The sequence below is a fragment of the Lathyrus oleraceus genome, chromosome 7 (genome assembly GCF_024323335.1).
Source record: "Lathyrus oleraceus cultivar Zhongwan6 chromosome 7, CAAS_Psat_ZW6_1.0, whole genome shotgun sequence".
Lineage (NCBI taxonomy): Eukaryota > Viridiplantae > Streptophyta > Magnoliopsida > Fabales > Fabaceae > Lathyrus > Lathyrus oleraceus.
The window spans coordinates 115,805,282-115,823,252 of record NC_066585.1 but is presented as its reverse complement, the minus strand read 5'-3'; positions in this window follow the sequence as shown (position 1 = coordinate 115,823,252).

Sequence of the window (17,971 nt, the reverse complement as noted above, 5' to 3'; positions counted from 1 at the left end):
TATTTCAATTTCAAATCCTCATTATTTGCTATGTCGCCAACTTCGGTTTGATATCTGGCAACATGTTCGACGGTAGATTCTTCGGTATCTCATACGAAGTTGGTGAATTTTGGAACCTTTCACCCCCTAGGAAATTCTATTTGTAAAATAAAATATGGTAAAGGAGAAGAGTATGTCGGTCTCTTTAGGCTTAGGTTTATCCCATTTCACATTATGATTCGTTCGACAATAGCCTCTAAGTTTTATTCCCCAGCCGCTGCCTCTTGTTGAATCTGCCTGACCACGTGGTCGGGATCCTAGTTCCTATTAAATAGTACAACATGAGGCCTTCGAGCCACTGTTAGATGCCCAAAAGTGCTTATTTGAGCTATCAAATGTGGGCATCTTTCACTCCTTTTTGTTGCTAAAGCGTTCGAAACCGCCTTTGTTTTAGATGAATCGCAATATAATGTTAAACGATCTTGGTACCTTTGATTTGTGCGTTATTGTGCAGGAATTAGGCATGAAATAATAGAAAATGAAGGCACAAGAAAGTTGGCAAAGGGACCAAGAGAAGAAACCATTCATCAGCATGCTCGCTAGGCGAGTGCTGTGGCGAAGTGCTCGCTAGGCGAGCACCCAGCGAACATCTCCAGTATTTTACAGTAGCAAACATCAACAAACTCGCTAGGCGAGCAGCCAGCGAAGGTGGTAGCGAACACACCCAGACTTGGTCAAAAGCGCAGCCAGCACTCACTCGCTAGGCGAGCCATTAGCGAGCTCCCAGCGAGCAATTCCAGTAGCAAAACCTCCTAAGCTCGCTGGAGCGAAGGTTGAAGCGTCTGCTTCGCCTAGCGAAGGTTTTGTTCGCCTAGTGAACATGCAAATCTGGCAAAGGATATTTCTCTGGGCGCAGGTGCCTCTGGTGCCTATTTTAGGGGCTCGCTAGGCGAACCATTCTGCTCGCCTAGCGAGCATGACAACTCAATAGCAGCACTATAAGTAGCAGGGGCTACTTTTTGGAGCCATACTTTTACACTTCCATACTTTGTACTTTTTTAGATATTTTCAGCATTGCCCTAGAGATATTTTATAACCTAGAAACCCATTTTTCTTCATCTCTTAACATTATTCTACAAAAAGAAGGTGGATTCCCATCAAATCTCGATTCTTCGACTTGGATGTTGATCAACCTTCAACCGAGACTTGTTGTGCAAGCCACCATGAAAATGAGTGGCTAAGTTCTTCATTTTGTCAAGGTTAGATGTAGATGATCATTAGCTTTGTGCGTAAATCGGATGATCTTCATTTGTAAACTCTTTAATGATGAATATATGGTAAAAACTTTGTTTTATTGAAAACTCTTTGTGTTGGTTTATGATCGAGAGATGTTTACCAACTCTTTACCTAGGTTTTCATCCAATCTTGTTTGTTAGCTAGAGATAGTAATGAATGATTTTGTTCACCATAAGGTTGTCGCATTACGCGAAAAACCGGCGGGAAAACGAAACAACAGAGCCGCCACCGTGCGTTATTTATCCCAAAGGAGGGAAAGGAAACGCTCGAAGTAAACCTGGAAAGGAATGGTCTCACGACCAGAGATGGAAGGGTACGGGAGTCGGTTATGCGAAGGGAAGGTATTAGCACCCCTACGCATCTGTCGTACTCGACGGGATCCATGCTCAGAAAGAATAGAAGAAAGGTTGCTAAAGACTGCTCAAAACTGCACACACGATGGAAACAAACACAGATGAAAGACGGAAGAAGGTAACTCGGCAGGATATCGCATCCTGGGCCTACGTAGTCTGTCAGACACAGACATCAGAGTCGACGTAGTTCGGGACAGGGGAAACGTGCTCGCTAGGACGTCGCATCCTATGCATACGTATCTTCTCTGACCGGAGAAGAATCAGAGCACTCGTAGCTCGGCAAACGCACGCCAAACAAAACCACACAGGAAACCGAATGCCAATCGCTGGACTTACGTCAGACTCCACACAAACAGGCAAACATGGAAACCGAATGCCAATCGCTGGACTTACATCAGATTCCAAACACACACAAAGGGTTGCAAAAGAAAAAGGGCGCCCGGAGAGATCAGCTCATCTCCTGCCTACGTACCTCATCTGGTATGAGGATCAGGGCGACGTAGTTCCCCTATGCAGGGAAAGAACTTCTAACCTAACTAGAGACAAAGGGAGATACAAACTACTAGGGAGACTACGACTCGAGCCTAGAAGTTGTCATGCATACGATCCCTATGTTAAGGTTTCTATCTAACTTGCACAAGAAGCAAGCTATCCTAAACAACACAGGAAGACAAAAGCACAAAGCAAGCACACACACTATATGCAAACAGATGGGCTCACACAAGGCTAGGCTTTAGTCAAGGGGTCATGTCAACCTCGACAAACAAACCACTGTAACAGGGTGATGTTAGCTCTTAACCCTAACATTGAGAGTTAGGGTGAAGCAGATGAAATGGGAAGTGAGGGTAAGACCTCACAACTCTTATCCCTGGCCTGGGAGAGCTTCAGACAAATGAAAGTGTGGGAGTTCAGAATGTAGGAACTCTTCTCCACATGACTGACACAACATGATCTTGGGTTATTGTCCACAATGCATCAACACAATGGTGTGAGCAAAGTGACTGACACAACTGAATAGCAGGGGATGGATTGCACATCCCTTTTATCTGCCAATTGCCTCTTAAGAGGTCTTTACCTGCTTGGCACAAAAGTAAACGAACACAAGCATTGCCTCTTAAGGAGGGCTTCAGACAGGTGCCTGCCCACATAACAGGACAGGTCTTCTAGACTACATGAAGTCAAGGGAATTATACCTCAATGGTTAAGCAACCAAGCAAAGAAAAAGCAAGTTCAAAAGAACTCAAAGCAACTTAGGCACCTGTGAAAAATCTAAACCAATCAGTTCAACTGTACAGACAAATAATCAACAAGCAATAGCAAACAGACAGACAATGTTCACAATGTGCAAGCCACAAGGCAAACTCAAATGAGTTAGCATCAACCTACAAAACAACACAAGGTTAGCCAATCATCAACCAATTAGTCAAACTCAAATGAATGAGCCACTCCATTCATGGCAATGTGCCTTTGAACCTGAAATCCACAATCCAAATAGTGAGTCCAAACCACTAGGTCAAAGCCTAGGGTCAAAAGAGGGTCAAACATTCAAAACAGAACATGAAATTTAACATGAATCATCTTCATCCAATCAAGAACACATCTCAAAAAGTCCCATATCAAAATCCTTAATCATGTTCATTTCATAAACAAAACATGGCAAGGTATGCAAATGGTGATCACATTGAGACATCAGAAGAAACAAATGCACATTAAATCAAAAATGGCTCAAAAAATCTTGGCAAAATTCATGAGTAAACAGGACATACAACATGATCATCACACAAAAAATTAGGGGCATTGTGTAACACCTCAAAATTTACCCTCCTCTCTTGGGACTAGCTTAGCACATTGCATTTCATTTTGTAGGTCATTAGTCATTGCATGTTTGCATATCATGTGGAGACAATAAGCAAGTTATCCTCCTAGGTCTTTCTCAGGAGATAAAGAGGTCAAAAGATTTAAGCTAGAGGGTCTCATGAATTGATCACTAATCGTCTGAGGGTTGGTGCTTCAAATTAGGGTTTCTTGGTTCCTCAAGGAGGGTGGACATCATCTTGGTTGAAATGGTACATCATCATCATCATGGTCTTGTCATCACCAAGAGGTTCATTGTGCTTGATCATTTTTCTTGGGATTAGGGTTTTGATCTCTGGTCAACCCTAATCAGTTGAATTGTGCCTATCAGGGTTTGGCAAGGAGAAGAGGTCTTTCATGAGGTGGGGATAATCATATGGTTTTAATGAGCTTGTGGAAGCTAGGGTTTCATTTTGGAGCCATTTCAGCAGGAGATTGAGGCTCAAATTCATCTGTGCATGACCAAGTCATTTGTCAACTGAAAAAGTCAACCACAAGTCAACTGTTGGATTGGGAGGTGGGAGATGGTTAGAGAGACTTCATTCATGTTCAAACAAGTCTCATTTGACATTTCAAACATCAACATTGAAGAAAATAAAGTCAGGACAAAACTTTCCAAAAATAGAAAGTGACTTGTAATTCAAAATTGCCAAAAATGGAAAGGTTTTCTCCTCAAGATTATGTCATCAAAAATGCTTCAAATGAAATTTTGTCCAGCATGAAAGTTGAAGATATTGCTCTCACCTTTCTAAAAAGTCCAAGAACATGAATTTCTCATGTATGGTTGAGAAGTTATGGATCAATCATTGCCAAGTCAATTTGAACTTCACAAGTGCATAACTTTTGAACCATAAGGCCAAATGAAGTGGTTCTTTTTGCAACATTCCTCTCTTGTCATGTGCTATCCAAAACATGCATCACATATCATGCATTTTGATCACAAAAATATTGGCATTTTCATTTGAATTTTGGAGGGAAAATCCAAATTCAAAAAGTATGCATTGTTTTCACTTCCAAGCATTGCATTTGGCTTCTACATGTCATTTTGAAGTGAATTGAAGCATAATTCGTGTACTGTAGCATCTATTTCATGCATGTAGGGTGCATTTGCAAATTGGCCAAAACACCTTCAATTTCACTAATCCATTTGCATTTGGCTTAATTGTGATTACCAACATCATTAGCACACCATATAAAAGGATAAGCATAACTGTTTTGGGATTAACAACAACAGAATTCTCAGATCTAGATCTAATTCACAAATCTTCACAATTTTTCTCTCTCACTTTTCTTCAATTTTCTTCATAAACCTTGCATTGTTCTTGATCAAATCCTCATCCATAAGCATTGTGGAGTATCCTTGAAGCTAGATCCAGCAAGAATCGTGCACTTTGAGGACTGTTGAAGGTTGCATCATTAATGGCAAGTGGAGATTCAAGCTAGATCGTGCAAGTTTAACACTCAAACTTTTCTCCATTCATTCATCCAAGAGCTGAGGAGCTTCTGTTTGTGCCTTACCAAGCCTGAAAGCCTCGATTTCACTTCTGCACTTCAATTAAGGTTAGAATTCGATCGTCACAATTCTTGAAATTATGATATGCTTTTGGTAGATCTTTGAATGTAGAGTACACTGAGCTTTGTATCGTGGATTTTCATTAAGAAATGAGCAAGTTATAAGGATTTTAAGTTTGATGGATGAATGTTCTTGCGTGCGAATCTTTTGATGTGGTTTGAGTTAGGTTAAATTGAGCATAGCATGTTGTTGTACGTTGAAGGACGAATCTAATGATGTAGCTCTTGTCAATTTCTGTGACGTTTGTTCTTGACCTGGAAAATTTGTGATGAACACGAAGAACACCTAGGGTTTCTGTCCAGAAACCGTGTTTGATCCGTTTTAGCGTGTGTTTGCATGCGTTTCCCTGTTTGCCTTCATGCACTGGACCACGTGGAGATTACATGGCGAAATGGTTGGTCTAGCGCGCTTCACCTTGCCACCTCAACTTTAATGAAACGCAGAGTTTCACATAAAGCGCGCCTTGGTTCAAATAGTTGGCCGGTTCGAGTCCTGGCTGTAGCATTTCCAAATTGCCTTGCCATGTTATTTCATGCCATTTCATGCTATGTGTTCCATTGTTTTTTTATTTTTTCATTCAATTAGAAAATCCATAAGTTCATGAATAATTGTCCAAATGAGATGAGGTTTTTTGCATGTTGTTCCTTATGATGTCTACTATTTTATGAGATTTTTTCCAGAAATTGTGCACGTATGGAATTTAATTTGGCTTAGGGATTGTGTATGTGTGTGCTTTCTTGACCTACCTTGCCAAATGCTTCATGAAATGATGAGTTTTGATCCAATGATTTTGAAACTTTGCATACTTAAAATATACATCTTAATGGTCATTTTGGTATAGAGTTTGCATTTTTCGCATTTCTGGTTGTTGAGATATGATCTGTTTAATATGGGTGTGACAATGTGTGTCACACCATTGCTGGTCCAACTTGAGGAATTTTTTTGCCATGCCAAATAAATGCCAATTGATGAGAGTTTTTTTTGCATGATAATACTTCTGGATGTTAGGATTGATCATGAATTTTGGTGGAATTTTTGGATTCAATTTGGATTTGTTTGAGATTTTTCTTTCTGGCTTGTCATTTGTGGACTTTTTAATAGTCATGAACTTATATGATTTGTAAAATGATGGATGTTTATCATATGGACTTGAAATTTTGTACATTGTTTCTATACACATTGAAGTTTATTGTGGCTTTGGTTTGAGACATTTATCATGTGTGGATTCTGTTTTAGGCTTGTGTTAAGATGATGTATCAATTTGTGCCTTCTTTGAGCTTGTTTGTGCTTGCCTTGCCTTATGGAATTTATTTGCCATGCTTCTACTTGTCCAAATGCCTTGATTTTTGGTGTGATGATCATGTGATGTGTGCTATTTAGCCATGATTTTTCTTGGGATTTATTGAATCATGTTTGAGTTGATGTGGATTGGTTCATTCTGTTTGCTTCAATGAGCTTTCAACTTGCATGCTTTGCCTTATGTGCTTTGTGAAATGAACTTGGTTGATGCTATTGATATGAGGCCACTTGGATATTGTTCCTAATTGATTAAGCTTGATTCATACCAATTTTCATGTTCTGTTTTGAATTATTTCTCTCTCTTTGACCCTAGGCCTTGTCCTAGTGGTTTGCTTCTCATGTTTGAGCTTGGTTTGCAGGTTAAGAAGCATATGGCCATGAGGGAATTGAGTCACATTGCTTGAGTTGGTTATTTGGGTTATATTAACTAATCTTGACTTGTTTTGTAGGTGGCTTTTAGCTCCTTTGAGTTGAGCTTGCACTTGTTGTTTGTTTGACTATTGTTTGACTATACTGTTGACTGTGGACCATTAACTGTCTGTTTGACTTTGAGAATTGTATACTGATTGTGTTGGATTGTTTTCAGGTACCTTAGTTGCTATAGTTCCTTTGTGAACTTGCTTTTGCTTTGCTTGGTTGCATAAGCATTGAGGTATAACATCTCTTCTCCATGTAGTCTGGAAGACCTGGCCTGTTACTTGGCCAGGCACCTGTCTGAAGTCCTCCTTAAGAGGCAATGCTTGTGTATGTTTATTTTTGTGCCAAGCAGGAAAAGTCCTTTGATAAGGCAATTGGCAGATAAAAGAGATGTGTAATCCATCTCCTGCTAGTCAGTGTGTCATCCCTTTGCTCACATTACATGTTGATGCATTGTGGATATTAACCCAAGATCTATAGAGTCATTACTTGTGGAGAGAGTTCCAACTTTCTGAACTCCCACACCTTCTATCATCTGAAGTTATCTCTGACCAGGGATAAGAGCTATGAGGCACACCCCTCATCTCCCATTTCATCTGCTTCACCCTAACTCTCAATGTTAGGGTTAAGAGCTAACATCACCCGATTCCAGTTGGCTTGCTTTTGCAGCCTAACCTTGTATGAGCCCAATTGATTGCATATAGTGTGTGTGATTGTTTATTGTGCTTGTATGTTTTCTTTGCCTGTTTAGGATAGCTTGTTGCCTGTGCAAGTTAGATAGAAAACTCAACCTAGGACCATTGTGGAATACATGATAACTATTAGGCTCGAGTCAGTCTCCCTTCTAGTTTGTCATTTCCCAGTCTCTGGTTAGGAGAAAGTTTCTCCCCTGTTAAGGGGAACTACGTTGCCCTGATCCTCATACCAGATGAGGTACGTAGGCAGGAGATCGTACGAGATCTCTCCGGGCACCCTTTTTCCTTTTTGTGTGTGTTTTCTTGACAGTTACTAGGCTCGAGTGCCAAACCCCTTAGTAACTTGTTTGGGTGTTAACCTTCTTGTGTGTGTTAGGAGATGGATGTAAGCCCAGCGATTGGCATTCTGTATCCTATTGTTGTGTGCTTGGAGTCCGATATAAGTCCAGCAATTGGCATTTGGTTTCCAGTGTGGGTTTGTTGGTTCGGAGTCTGATGTAAGTCCAGCGATTGACATTCGGTTTCCATGTTTGCCTGTTTGTGTGTTTGTTTTGACGTCTCAGCGTCTGTGCGTGTGTTTGTGTCGGCGTGCGTGAGCCGAACTACGGTAGCTCTGATTCTCATTCCAGATGAGATACGTAGGCATAGGATGTGATATCCTAGCGAGCCCGTTCCTCTCTTCCCCCACCTGTGTTGTTTCTAGTGTGTGTGTGTGCATTCTTTTGAGCAGCGTTTAGCAACCTTTCTTCTATCTTTCTGAGCGTGGATCCCGTCGAGTACGACGAATGCGTAGGGGTGCTAATACCTTCCCTTCGCATAACCGACTCCCGATCCCATCTCTCTTTGGTCGCGAGACCATGTCTTTTCCAGGTTTACTTCGAGCGTTTCCTTTCCCTCTTTTGGGATAAATAACGCACGGTGGCGGCTCTGTTTGTTTTTGTTTTAGCCCGCCGGTTGTTTTTCGCGGATGCGACAGCTGGCGACTCAGCTGGGGAATAGAAGTTGACCTTTTGCTGGTCCATCTTTCCTAAGCGAGTCTCTCCTAACGCTCTCTAGGATAGTTTAGGTTTCTTGTGTTGCTCTATTTATTGCATTTATTATTATTTTGTTGTGTATATATTTGCATAAATATCTGCATGCATCATACTATCATTTTGCTATCCTCTGTACAGGTGGTTCCTATGATTTGGGGTGGGTGTTCTGAGTGGGGCTAAACCCCAGGCCCGAGTATACACCTAGGATTAGTGTGGTCTCACGTTCCTCACATGTTGGTTGGGCATGTTGTTGCGACGTGACATACCACAAGCCGGACGAGGTTCATCTGAGAGAGCTCTTCCATAGTGGGGTTCCCACTTTGGTTGGGTTACCTCTTTTGAGCTATTGACTTCGGTGACCGTTCTTTCCCGGATCTTTGGTTTAGACGATCTTAAGAGAGCTACAGCGGCACACCCGAAAGGGCAAACCCGTTGAGTATCTTTGCCCGATTGTCGAGACCATTATCCGCCTTAGGATGACCTGATTAGAATTTACCTGTGAGGGGAGGGTTGATTCTTACAGATGCATGTTCTGATGGTGACTTTGATGGTGACTAATGGTTCTGCCGTTGATCAGAGTCATATTTATAAGTCGGATTTATGGATATTTATTTCTGAGACGCCGGAGTGCTGTCCGTGGTATTTATCAGTGGGGATCCGTTTATTTCAGGATTCCCCGGGCTGGTTCAGAGAGTGTTATGGTTATCTGTTCAGAGGATCTCTGGTGATGATGGTGATGTATCATTCTGTTCCGTTTATTTCGGAACCCCAAGTTGGATTTGTGGTTGCTCAGTACCTCAGATGGTTATGATCAGTTCAGAGACCGTAACTCAGTGCAGTAAATGTTCAGATGACTTGGAGGATGGCACAGTGCATTGCATTCACGCATCAACATCATTCACATTTTGCATTCATCGGTATCTAACTCATGTCTATTCATACTCAGGGTACATTCTCGATTGAGATTCTGGTCGAGAGACATCCTGATGTCAGAATGCTATTGTCAAATTTTTTATCTGTCTCGATGAAGCCAGAACCGAAGGAAAGAGTGTTCCTCATGCGGATAGACATTGCATTCATGTGTGAGTCATAATAACCTGTCTTCTGTTTTGCAGGTGTCAGTTTCTAACATGTTTGGGTTTACTCAAGAATCATTGCTCGCGCACGCCGAATCATTCCCTTACACACAACCCGTCCGCACAGATATTTTACCAGACGCAATACACCGAGACTGATGGATCTACCCAATACAGATGTTCTCGAGCTGAAGGAGAAGATGAATGAGTTGATTAACATCATGCAAGGGTTTGCTGTGGACCAGAAGGCACTGGATGATAAAGTGGAGAAGCTCGAGCGGGCTTCAGCTGCCAATAGTGGTGTTAACCTGGATGGTGTCTCTAACCAGGGTCTTGGTGGTTCTAGGGACGGGGGAAAGAGGACAACTGTGGGTGTAGTGACTAATAATGCCGGTGGTTTTGGCGCTGCCACAGGTGGTGGACCCGGTCAGATGGGTAATAATACGAAGGACAGTTTGTTTCCTCCTTTCTTTGGGGCTGAGGATGATAGGGAGGAAGACAGAGAAGCTGATCAATTCTCCATGCATAATGAGCCGTTTGGTCAATACGGGGTCCAACCGCCGAATAAGGAGATTTAGTTGTTGGCAGAGAAGATCAGAGCTCTCGAAAGTTATGCCACTCCAGGGGTTGTGAACATGTCAAACATGGGGCTGGTTGAGGGGATTGTGATCCCACAGAAGTTCAAGGCGCCTGCATTTGATAAATATAATGGGAGTTCTTGCCCGGAGACTCACCTTCAAGCTTTTGTCCGCAAGATTTCTGCTTATACTATGGATCAGAAGTTGTGGATGTACTTCTTCCAGGACAGTCTGTCCGGAGGATCCCTGGAATGGTACACCAAGCTGAAGTCTTCTGATATTAAGAGCAGGCAGGATCTGGGCAACGCATTCTTTAAACAATACCAGTTCAATGCTAATATGGCTCCTAGCCGTACCCAGCTGCAAGGTATGTCTCAGAAGCCGAGTGAAAGGTTTAAAGAATACGCACAGAGATGGAGGGAGTTGGCTGCCAGAGTTCAACCTCCGCTGGTGGATCGGGAGATGTCTAATCTATTCATGGGTACTCTGCAGGGGGTTTTTGCTGAAAGGATGGTGGGTTGTCCCGTCACTGGCTTTGCAGACATTGTGGTGGCAGGGGAGAGAATTGAAAGTTGGCTGAGAATGGGGAAAATACAGGGAAATGCTCCGTCATCTGGAGTAAAGAAGCCATTTGGGAACGGTCAGCGTAAAAATGAGGGTGAATCGAGTGTTGTGTATGCCCAGAGAGGACACGGTAGGGATCGTTACTACCAGCACACTGCTGCGGTAACCACCCCTGCTGGTAATCAATCGGTACGACAGCAACATCCGCCACCTCAACAGAGAGCACAGAGAGTCGGGTACCAAGTGAGAGGAAAAGGGATTGATCGTCAGTTCGATAAGCCGCCCGTGACATATGCTGTTCTGTTCAAGAAGTTGATGGACCTTGGGTTGGTTCAGCCACAGACGATGGTTCAGTTAAGATCAGATCAGAGGCCTCCAAACTATGATGAGAACGCCGAGTGCGAATTCCATTCTGGTACACCAGGGCATAACATTGAGGGCTGTAGAGCTTTTAAGCATGTTGTCCAGGATCTGGTAGACTCCAAGGCCATCAATTTTGCACCATCACCGAATGTTAATGCTAATCCCATGTCGGCGCATGGTCAGGCGATGGTGGGTGCAATTGCTGAAAATTCGGATCACGCCTGTGCGGTAGGTGAAGAGACTGACAGTGACTGCGAGCTCGATGGTTGGATAAAATCATGAGTACCAGGGAACTGGAAGGCCTAAAAAGATCATCACTGTCACTCATCCGGAAGAGTAATATTTCTGTTTTTCAATACTGTTTGCATGAAAGCCATACGTTTTGCCCGAAACGTAATGGTCCATTGTAAGGGCCACCTCATGTGTTTCATTTTGCAACATTTTGCATCATTAATAAATGGATGTTTTTCACATTAAAAGCGGTGTTCCCTGTTTTTCATTTATTTTTGCAGTTTAAAAAAACAAATAAAAATGGCAATGTTTGTTTTCATTTTTCCCTTCTTTTTTTGATTTGTCTCGTTCCGACTTCGAAAAATAATTCTCCGGATCTCATTGATAACAATTTGGTTACACCTCGGTATGACTTCGACAATCCGATCTATCATGCCGAAGAAGAAGGCGAAGAAGATTGTGATCTGCTGGAAGATTAGCCAGGTTGTTGAAACAAGAGGAGAAGGTGATTCAGCCGCATGTGGAGCGAGTTGAGATAGTTAATCTGGATACCGCCGAGGTCAGGAAGGAAGTGAAAGTTGGCTCCGCTTCGAGGCGAGTGTCACGAGCGAAGGTGATACCATTCGGTCTCAAGAACACCGGTGCTACTTATCAGAGAGCCATGGTGACTTTGTTTCATGATATGATTCATCATTAAATTGAATGCTATGTTGATGACATGATAGCAAAATCCCAAATAGAAGAGGGGCATCTGGTGGATCTGGCCAAGTTGGTCAACTGGTTGAGACAATTCAAACTGAGGTTGAATTCAAATAAGTGCACTTTCAGAGTGCGGTCCGATAAATTGCTGGGGCTTATTGTGGGTGGAAAAGAGGAATCGAGGTTAATCCTGCTAAAAAAAAAAAGAAAAAAAAGAAAAAAAAAGGAAAATAAGAGAAATGCCTGAACTGAGAACAGAGAAGGAGGTTCGTGGTTTCCTAGGTAGATTGAATTACATTTCATGGTTCACATCTCATCAAACAGCCACGTATGAACCCGTATGAAAAAAGATCGAACGGTCAGGGGAAATGATGAGTGCCAAGGGGCATTGAAAAATAAAAGAATCAGTTGCAGAAACCTCTGATTCTGATGCCTCCCATGGAAGGAACAACTGTTAATCTGTACTTGACGGCTGTAGCGGTGTATTCGTCACTTTATGATTTATTGACTAAATCAAAAGCAAAGCATACAAAGAAATCGAGTCGCCATCGCACTTTTATTTATCCTAAGGAATGGCTAAAAAGCGAACAAAAGCCTAAGAAGTTTTACACATAGAAAACTAATAAAAAGATCAGAGAATCTGGGTAAGGGGTAAATTACGCAATGGGAAGGTGTTAGGCACCCAAAACGTCCTAGGTACTCCTAGGGAGCCCTTTTCACACTTGTTGTATAAAAAAGTTTATTTGTTTATGACATATTGTGCAAACATGATTGGGAAGATGAGAAAAGAATGTATAATTTTTATTGTTTTTGTGTTTGAACGGATGAACCCGTTGCCTACGTACCTTCCATGAAAGGTAAGGATCAAAACGCCGTAGTTCGGCTAAAAGATTTCCAAAAATTAGTGAATTCATTTTAAAACAAGAGCACTAAGGCTTTTCATTACCAATGGGAGAAAACTCAACCCGAATCAACAATCCACCATGCGAGGACGACTTCAACATACTAGTGAGGGGTTAACCCTATAATAAGTATGGAAGACTTACAATCAACTCACTAAGGATAAGGTAAGATTTACATCAACCACTATGGTAATTGAAACCTATGGCTAATGTGTGAAAAACTTAACAAGAATGGACAAAGCCACAAAACAATTGAATGAGTGAAGTTAATTGATTATGAGTATTCACATAATATGGTCAAGGTATGATTAGGATTGATTCAAAGAAGTGTTATGAAATGGAGTTTGAAAAGTCAAGGACTTAAGGTCCAGGTTTCTAATTTGACAAGACATGAAGATGTTTGCACAATAGTATCAAAGTTTTTGAATTAACAATGTGAAAAGGTTTAGGACAAAGAGTGTATGGATAATGGAGTGTAAAACTTCTCAGAAAGGTTCACCTCTTGAGATCATATAGAAGATGATTCAAGTGTGTCCTTAGGAATAGGCAAAAATGAGCAATAACAAGCAAAACAAATGATACCGGAAGCCAATGGCTAGGCTTATACCAATCTCACAAACAAAAGTGGATACCGGATACCAATAAATGGATTTACACCGGTCTTCTAAAGCAAACAGGGATGTCAGATGCCAATAAATGGACTTATTCCAACCTCCTAAAGCAAAACAAAACTTGGATATCAGATGCCAATAAATGGGCTTACTCCAATCTCCCCAACAAAACAAAACATGGATGTCAGATGCCAATCTATCTGGACTTACTCTAATCTCCAACAGATGATCATAGGAATACAAAAGCCAACAACATGGTCTTACAATTGCATCCTCACATACAACAAACAAACAAGCACTAAGCAATGGACATAAGTAGCCAAATGAAATGGTCTTACACTCTATCCCTTCCAAATCATAGGAACAATGACCAATGAATGGACTTACAGTTGTCCTCAATGGGCAATCAAAGATGGTCACAAAGATATGAAATGATGATCATGCAATAATGAACAATTAATGATGATAAATGCACAAAGGCAAACAAGCAAACATGTACAGATGAACCAATAAGCAATCAATGATTCAGTTAGCACACACTATATCCAAGCAATTAGGCTCAAGCAAGTTAGACTTTAAAGTCAACTGGAATGGGGTAAATGGTGCTCTTAACCTTAACATTGAGAGTTAAGGTGAAGCAGATGAAAGGATATGAGGGGTGTGCCTCATCACTCTTATCCCTGGTCAGGGAGAGCATTGAATGATAGAAGGTGTGGGAGTTCAGAAAGTTGGAACTCTCTCCACGAGTTAATGACTCTATAGATCTTGGGTTAAGATCCACAATGCTACAACATGTAATGTGAGCAAAGGGAAGACACACAGAATAGTAGGAGATGGACTACACATCTCTTCTATCTACCAATTGCCTTATCAAAAGGACTTTTCCTGCTTGGGGACAAAGGTAAACAATCACAAACATTGCCTCTTAAGGAGGACTTCAGACAGGTGCCTGGCCAAGTAACAAGCCAGGTCTTCCAGAATACATGAAGAAGAGATGTCATACCTCAATGCTTAAGCTATCAAGCAAAGCAAAATCAAGTTCACAATGAACTATAGCAACTAAGTGTACCTGTAGAAACATCAAACAAATCAGTATACTATACAGACAATCAACCAACAGTTAATGCAACAGACAACCAATATAGGCAAAGGCAAAAGCCACAAGTCAATCCCAATTGAATCAACTTCAACCTACAAAACACACATTAGTAATCAAAAGCAAATATCAAATGCTCTCAAGATGAGGCATCATCAATTGTGTAACTTGCATGTGCAACCTGAAACAAAACTTCAAACATGAGAGGCAAATCCTTAGGCTAAAGCCTAGGGTCAAAAATGAGGAAAAAAATTAAAACAGAACATGACAATTCACCAAAATCAAGATTAATCAATTAAGAACAAAGTCCAATTGGTATCATGTCAAAACTATGCACCAAATCCATTTCCTAAGCAAAACATGTCAAACAAGCAAGTTGGAATCACATTGGAGAAAACGGAATGAACCACTTCAAATCAAATCAAACATGGCTCCATAAATTCCAAGAAAAATCATTCCTAAACGGAACACATTGAATGAGCAACACACCAAAAATCATGGCATTTGGATAAGTGGAAGCATGTCAATTAAAATCAACAAGTCAAGGTATGCAAAAACAAGCTCAAAGGAAGCACAAATTGATGCATCAACTTAAGGCAATCCTAAAACAGAAATGACATAAGATAAATGAACCAAACCAAATCCAAGAGACACTTCAACATGTTAAGAATCAATGTACAAAATTTCAGGCTCATATGATAAGGCATAAGAATTTCACAAATCATCTAAATTCAACACTCCACAAAAGTCCAATTATGACAAGCCAGAAGAGAAAATCTCAAACAAATTGGAAATGAATCTAAAAATTCTACAAAAAATCATGAACAAACTTAACATCCAGAAGCAACATCATGCAAAAAATCAGATTAATTTAAGTTCATATGGCATGGTAAATAAAATCAGCAACATGAACAAGCAATGGTATGACACACATTGTCACACCTCCAATGATCATATCATATCTCACAATCCAGAAATGCAAAAATAGTAAACTCAAAGCCAAAATTCTCAACAAAGTGTCTTGATTATGCATGTAAATTTTCAGCTTCATTGGATCAATCATCATTATTTCACAATCAAAATAGCATGCAAGGTGCAAGAAAACACATATAAACATGAACCCTAGGCAATTTTTAAATCCAACCGAGCACAAATTCTATAAAAATATCCATAAAAAAGTAGACATCACAAGGATCATGGCAAAAAAAAATCTCATGTGAATTGGATCATTATTTTGAGAGTTATGAATTTTTTAATGGATGTGAAAAATAAAAAAATGAAGAATGAAGCATGAACATGGATGAAGACAATGGAAATAAAATGCAAAAGGCAATATGCAAAACGCTATGGACCAAATTCGAACACACGAGCAATTCAAAAATTCAAGGCGCCAAGACCAAACGCGGTCGTTTTGGCCGAGCCCTAGGCGCATGCATGCATGCCAGGCCACGTGAATCCGCAGGTAATGCGTGCGAATCCGCATGAAAAACCACAGCAACAACGATGAAGGTCATGAGTAAATCCGCAGGAAATTTCCAGCGGTCAAGAACACATGAAGATCTTCATGATCTTCATCAATGATTTTTTCCAGAAAAAATAAAAGGTTCCAGAAACACAAATCGTGCACATCATCACATAGATCTAACATTAGGCAACAAGAATCAACAACTAACACATCCAAAAACACAACATCAAGCATGAATCGATCAAAACAAAAATCATCCATCAAACTTCAAATCAATTGTTCTCTCTCATTTTGGCATGATTTAACACGATTCAAAGTTCATAACAACCAGCAATCCAAGAGCTATCATATTATATCAACTAAAATCAAAATTATGAAGGTCGAATTGTAACCTCTTGTAGAAACAGAAATTGATTCAGCTGCAATTGAAGACTTGTGATGCTTGGAAGTTCTTCTACAATGCTTATGAAGATGTTTGGAAGGAAGATCGAAGCTCAGCTATGCACGATTCCACAGTTTCAACACTTCACCATTGTTGTTCTCACTTTGAGCAATTCCAAATATGCACGAATTCAGGTGTTTCTTGGCTTGAAAATTGTTCAGTGATGATGCTAGATGATGAACAGAGCAAGAATCATGCAAATGCTTTCAAGAAATGAGAGAAAAAATTGAGAGAAATTTGAGAGAAAAAATTTGAGATCTGAATTTGTGAATTGTGGTTATGATTTTCTGTTATGATTATGCTATATATACTCCTAATTAACCAGACTCTAATCATGTTTAAACAATGCTAATACAAATTAAGAGAATTGGAGGTGTTTTGACAAATTGACATTTTTCACCCTTACATGTGCATGGCATGCTACAGTGCGAATTTCACTTGAAACAAGTTTAAAAACCTGTTTGGATGCAAATGAGATTGATTGGAATTGAAAATCATGCATATTTTTCAAATGGATATTTTCCCTCCAAAATTTCAAATTAAATCAAGTGAAAAATGCACTTTTTTTGTGATGAGTTTTAATGAAATGTGATGCATGATTATGATAGTGCACATCAAGAGAAAATTGCTCCAAAAAGAACCACATGAATTGGCCTTTTGGTGCAAAAGTTATGCCTTGTTGAAGTTCAAAATTCCTTGACAATGATTTGATCATAACTTGCCAACCACAAATGAGAAATGGGTGTTCTTTGACTTTTTGGAAAGGTGAGAGTAAGATCTTCAACGTTCATGTTGGACAAAATTTGATTTGGAGCTTGCTTGTTGATGTAAAGTTGAGGAGAAGACCTTTCCATTTTTGGCAGTTTGAAATTACAAGTCACTTACTATTTTTGGAAACTTTTTGTCTGACCTCAAATTCTCCAATGTTGATGTTTGACATGTTATATGAGGCTTGTATGGACATGAATGAGACCTCTCCAACCATCTCCCACCTTCAAATCCCTGATTTTATGCACAGTTGACCACAATTGACTTTGCTAGGGTTTCAGTTGACTGAAGAATGTTCTGATGAATTTCAACCCCTACCACTTGAAATCTTTATTCAAAATGATGTCATGGTCCATATGAACTCTTGATTAATGATCATGGTGCCCAAATTCTTCAGAATGGCCACCATCTATGGCTCAATGAATGCCTTTGACTGGTTTGACCTAATGCTGCTTCATCTGCAAGTAACAAGGTTAGATGACAATATTTTTGTACTTTTGGGTTAGTAAACAAATGAAAAGCAATGATATACAAATGCTAAACATGCTAGGTGATCAAGATTCACTCTCAAAAGACAACCCACCCACAAGGAGGAGACAAGGTGAACAATGATCCTTGAGGCAATGATATGATATGATATGATATGATGCCATGAGGGATCTTAGGGACAAAATTG